This window comes from Triticum aestivum, chromosome 4A (genome assembly GCF_018294505.1).
Source record: "Triticum aestivum cultivar Chinese Spring chromosome 4A, IWGSC CS RefSeq v2.1, whole genome shotgun sequence".
NCBI lineage: Eukaryota > Viridiplantae > Streptophyta > Magnoliopsida > Poales > Poaceae > Triticum > Triticum aestivum.
In genome coordinates, this window is record NC_057803.1 from 307430288 (window position 1) to 307436891 (window position 6604).

Here is a 6604-nt window from a genome sequence, read left to right on the forward strand (position 1 = left end):
TACAAGATTGAAGACTTTGTCCCGTGTCTGGGAGGGACTTTCCTTGGCGTGGAGGGCAAGCTTGGCGATACGGATATGCAGATCTCCTACCATTGTAACCGACACTATGTAACCCTAACCCTACCTGGTGTCTATATAAACCGAAGGGTTTTAGTCCGTAGGACACATACACATCAACAATCATACCATAGGCTAGCTTCTAGGGTTTAGCCTCCTCGATCTCGTGGTAGATCTACTCTTGTACTGCCCATATCATCAATATTAATCAAGCAAGACATAGGGTTTTACCTCCATCGAGAGGGCCCGAACCTAGGTAAAACTTCGTGTCCCTTCTCTCCTGTTACCATCCGGCCTAGACGCACAGTTCGGGACCCCCTACCCGAGATCCGCCGGTTTTGACACCGACAACGACCCCAAGGGAAAGTTATAAGTTGTTAGGCAAATGTAAAATCAAGGTTGGGCTGTGCTAGAGGAGTTTTATTCAAAGCGAACTGTCAAGGGGGTCCCATAACCCCAGCTGCGTAAGGAACGCAAAATCAAGGAACATAACACTAGTATGACAGAAACTAAGGCGGCAAGAGTGGAACAAAACACCAAGCAAAAGGCAAAGCCTTCCACCTTTTGCCAAGTATATAGATGCATTAATTAAATAAGAGATATTGTGATATCCCAACATATCCATGTTCCAAAATGGAACAACCTGCAAGGCACCTGCAACTAGCAACGCTATAAGAGGGGCGGAGCAAAAGCGGTAATATAGCCAAACAACGGTTTGCTAGGAAGGTCGGTTAGAGGCTTGACATGGCAATATGGGAGGCATGATAAACTAGTGGTAGGTAGCACGGCATAGGGATAGAACAAACAACAAGCAAGCAAAGATAGAAGTGATATCGAGGGTAATGGTCATCTTGCCTGAGATACCGCAAGGAAGAAGAACGAGTCCATGAAGAAGACAAACAGACGTAGCGGCGCGAATCCTCACAACTCCGAAATGAAACCGAAGCTAACGAGAGAAGCAAACTAGAAAGAATCAAGCAACAAGGTAAACACACAAGCATAAACATGGCATGATGCACAACCAAGGAAGAAGCATGTCCGGTTTAAATATGCATGGCATGGCAAAGTGCACAAACAAAACTACAAGTTAAGTGGAGCTCAATATGCAACGAGTTGCATATTGACGAAACACCACAATTGATTACTTAGTTCAATCTTGTTTATGTACTCAACAATGTTAACTGTCGGTTAAACATGGCAAGAGGTGAAGCATAATTAAACTAACTATTTATGCAAGTTCAAATGAGGACGGAAACATCAAACAACAATTCCGATAAATCCTCGTGTGCATATTTCCAATTTGGTACTGTTTTGCCCTAAACCATATTTTAGAGTTGTTAAACATGCAAAGTAATGGTACGATGTTAAAATATGCATTTTTTACCCCATTTATATATAAAGTTTATTTAAATCCGAGCTATGGTTAATTAGTTATGAATTAAATCATTTTAACATGTCATTGTGCAAAACAAATGCAAACAACAATTTAATTAATTTTAACATGGATGAAAGTGGCATATTATGAAACTAGAGAGAAATCTAAGCATTTTTCATATATGAAGTTTTTACATATGATGCATAGTTTGTGAGATATTAAATGTATGAACATGAGGGTGCAATCTTTAAAAAATGCAGTTCCTGGAAAATAGCTAAATTTCCAGAATAGGAAAAAAACAGTACACGGGCTGAAACTACTAAGGGCATGATAATAAGCTACACGTGCGCGCCCCGGATAGCGTAGGCGGTTGGGCTGCTCACCATTGGGCCTAACAGGCCGGTCGGTGAAGGTGCGACTCTGGGCTTCGAGATTTGGTGGGGCAGGAGGCCCGGGCTGACAAAGTGGGCGGCTTGGGCCTCGCGAATCTGGCTGCTGGCAGCCTAGTACGCGGCTGGAGGCAACACGAGCAGGGGAAGCAGAGGCAAGGTAGATGAGGCAGGAGCTCACTAGACTCGGACGGACAGCGGCCGGAGCGGGCAGAGATCAGGGAACGACGTGGATGGGTGGATTCGGGGTGGGGTCACCGGACCCGGCAAGCAATGCGGTCAACCGGCAGGGCGGCGCGGAGCTCCACCGGCTATCCATGGCAGCGGCGCACCTGCGAGGAGCAAGCCGGGGGGTGAGAGGGAGCAAAAACAGGGAGCAGGAACAAAGGAAGAGGGGAGCGTGGGGTCACCTCATGCAGCGACGGCGCTCGCCGGCGTGGCTCCCGGTGGCTATCGGGGTTCGGCGGGCGCAGAGGGAGCTCAAGGACACTGTGGGGTGAGGCGCGGGGCACTCGGGCTCTCGCGGCTCGAGGCGCGGTCGGGCCCAGATCCGGCCCTGGGCGTGCCGGCTGCGGGCTTCCGCGGGCCGCGGCGGCACTGGGGGTGCAGGGAGGCCACATGGCTTGCTCTAGTTAGTGGAGGGCGGCGACTACGGCGACACTGGTCGATGGGGGTGCGACAAGTGGTGGTGGGGGAGCTGGTCGGCGCGGAAAACGATGGAGAGGCAGCTACAGGTGGTGGGAGGAGGCTAGGATGGTAGGGGAAGACCAGGGTAGCCCATTTTTTGAAGGAAGGGGTGTATATATAGGGTAGGTGCTAGGGTTAGGTGGGTTTGAGGCCGTCTCGGAGCCCTCTGATCGCGGTCTGATGCACTGGTCGAGAGGGGAGGTTGGTTGGGCCTAGGTGGGGTTATTGGGTTGTGTAGGAGAGGTCTCGGGCTGAGAAGAGAGAGACGGAAATGCAGCCCGGCAAGGTTTCCGGAGAGCAAAAACGTCCGACGGTTTGACCAACTATAATGCCGCTATAGTTATCCGTTGGGGCATCAAACAGACTCTGAATGCAATGAAATTTGGCAGGCAGTCTACTGACAACATAACAACACCACATGCCAACTTTCGTCCCATTCCGAGAACATTTTCCAGCCACTTATAAAATAATATTTCGGACGTGCCCCGGGCGCGTGCAAGTGTGTCTGGGCTCAGAATGGACAACGGAAGGAACGGGGAGACCAGGACGGATGCAAGTTTTAAAAACATGAGGATGCAATGCACATGATGACATGATGAATGCGACAAATAAATAAATAACACGACTGTGACGCCAAACATGGAAGGCGTCTGGAGCGTCGATCTTGGGGCGCCACAACACTCCTCCACTTATAAGAGATCTCGTACCGAGATCTAAGGATGGCACCGGAGAGAAGTGGGAGAGGAAAAGGTAAAAACAGAGTTGCTTCTTTGACAAAAGAGTGAAACCAACGAACCTTGAGAGGTTGAACAAATTTAAAGAAAGAATATAGCGAAGATGAACAAAGTTGAAAACACTTCGTTACAAAAGATGAACAAGGTACATTACTAGAACCTTGTAGGTTGAAAGACATGAGAAAAGGGTTACAATGGACAAGAAGTACATGCAAGCACCCCGGTTGAAACGAGATGTACAACGAACGATAAATATCAATTATGAAAACACTCTGGTTGGAAATGGAAGGCAAGAGTATTAACTTGGCAAAATGAAAGCACTTGGATGAGACTCCGGTTAGAAGAGGAATGATAGACACAACACTCCGGTTAAAACAAGATAGAGAAGGAATAAGGATGATATAATTTGGACAGCACTCCGACTGTAAATGGAAGGAATTGAACTTGAACTTGACCAGATGAGAGGATACATGATGAAATCAACAACACACTCCCTCCGAAACTATTGAAAGAATGGCACAAGGGGTAAGAAAGATTTCAGACCGCACTCCAGTTGAGAAGGGAGGCAAAACTTGATAAGATCAGAGAACTTGAATGGAGGACACGACACTCCGGTTGAATGGATATGCAAAGGAAAGAACATGATGTTTGACAAAAATGGGATGATGGGTCGAAGAGTGCAACATCACAATGCCTCCGGAATGAAAGAATAGAAGCTAGATCATTAGGAAGAAATAAAGTAGAAGAAAATGATAACTTCTACCTCCAATGAATTTGAAAGTGTCCTTAGAAAAAAAGGATTGAAAGGAGTTGTTGAAAATTAAACAACAAAAGAATAAGGTTGTTGTGGGCTTTTGGAAAACGTCTCAAAATTATGAGGTGACAACCGGCCACTACCAAAAGATTGATTAGCTGAGAGGAACGAAGAGATGGAAAAAAACTTCTTTCACCGTGAGAATAGGAGGAAACTTGGATCATTGATAAACACCATAATTGCAACATTCCTTAGGGAAGGCTTTAAGTGAAATCTATACCAAGATAACACCAACGAAGAAATTGTTGGGTTGAAAAGATCTCGCTAACGAATTGAAAATTATTGGTTTACAATATCTCATTCTTGACAACTTGCGAATAATGAAACACAAAGGGAAACTGCCAAGAATGACATAAGACCACCTCAAAAGACGAGGGAGAACAATTGCACTTCGAAATGCAAGATGAAGAATGCTTGAGCTCCTCCAACAAGAATCTTGGTGAACACTTCGAGAAGGAATTAAATCCTTGAAGAACCACCAAGAAGAAACTCTCGAAGAACTCCGAATAGATAAAAAAATGGTCAAAAAGAAAGGAAGCTTGAAAAGAATAAGATGAGTCCGTGCATTGATTTAGATGGAGCTTCGAAATGATATAATTGAGAGAGCTAGGAATTCCAAAAATGAACAATCTCCATAAGAAAAGAATTGAATCACCTCGAGGAAATAAGAATAAGATTTATGTCATGCTTAACATTCTTCTTGAAAACTATCGCAGAGAGATATAGCGCAAACTTGGAAAAATCTTTGTGAACCACCGGTAGGATTGGAAAGAACGAATGAATTGATATGATAACCAAGGAATAGAACTCATGAATGAACCACCATAAGCATTTGAAAACCCTTGAAGAAAAGAGAACGATTCACCGGTAAGAATTAGAAATGAATGTAAATACTTGAGGGAATTTGATACAATAGAACGAAGAGATCATGAGTTGTCTAAACAATACTTGCACGAAGCACCGGAATAATTGGAGAACAAAGATGGAAACTTAGAACGAAGAAATCTTCTGAAATGATGGCCTCCGGAGAATCAAAACAAAAAGACTCCAGAAATGCTTCAGTTGGGTGGAAAGAATTCTCACAGTCAAAAACAATTATGTCAGGATCCCGACCCTAAGTCACACCGATCTAGCATGTAACACATCATATCACTTTGCGGCCTCACGCACGGTATCGCCACAGGTGCCACCTTACCTGGCCCAGGACCGTTTGCACCTTTTGGTTCACGTATATGATAGTGTCGCTAGCATCCATATGATAGAGAACCCGGGCCGATATGACTAGTCATGAATCCAAAGTGGCACTAACTTACAGGGACATGCATACATGACCCAGCAACGAACGTGTCAGGCATCAACGTATGAACCCAAGTCATAGAAAGCTACAAGGACTTAAAGGAAGAACGCGTGACATTTCCCTGATGGGACAGACACAGGAACGAAGAAGGACACATGCCGGCCAGCCTATGTGTTCCCGAGTAGTAGCAAGCTACCATGGCTCAGTGGAAGCACTAGGAGACATTTCCCGGTAAGAGAGGCTACCAAGAATAAACAACTAGGTTGTCGAATCCCACACATAACAAGCATTTCAATAACATACACACAATATGCTCGATATGTGCAAATACAACATGACATCACAACAAAACTCTATGACTCAAAGTATTTATTCATTAGGCTCCAAGGAGCTAGATATTACAAACATGGGTCTGATGACCCAACATTCAAGTCATACAAGCAATAAGCACATGCGGAAACTTAACTTGTCTGAGTACAGACAACTACAAATGAAAAAGGCTGAGAAGCCTAACTATCTACAACACCCTGTCGAGGGAACAAGATCATAGCTGAGGTAACAAGCTAAATGTCAAAGTCCAGGTGAAACTACTAGTGAGACTGAAGTCTCTCTGCAAAAACATAAATTAAGCAAACATGAGTACATATGTACCCATGAAGACTTACATCAGAACTAGCTACATATGCATTAGTATCAACAAAGGGGGTGGTGGAGTTTAACTGCAGCAACCCAGCTTTGACTGTGGCTACCCTGAACGACAACTGCAAGTAACTCATTTGAGGTGGCGCACACGAGTCCACATATTCACCATATCAATACACCACTATGGATCCGCTCCCGTCTCCCTAAGAGAAGGCCATCCATAGCACTCACGGTTATCTTGCGCATTTTAGAGTGTCCACTTTCACTTGTCTATGAACTGTATAGGCAACCAAGTAGTCCTTTACTGCGGACGCGGCTATTCGAATAGATGATGTTAACCCTGCAGGGGTGTACTTCTTCACGCACGCTCTCACCACTTACCGCCGTTTACATGAGATGTACTCGGCAACCTTCAAGCGGAAGCCGAGCGAGGGTGTTGGCCATGACCTAAGTAACCACACAAGTCTCTAGTCTAGGTTTATCGCCTATTCGGGTACCATCCGCAAGGAGATCCGGCCGGGGTTTCACTCACGGCCCCAAACGACGAGAGAAGGGTTCCCGAGGCACCAAACGGGCATCCTGGTACATTATGCCTCGTGTCTCTACCGC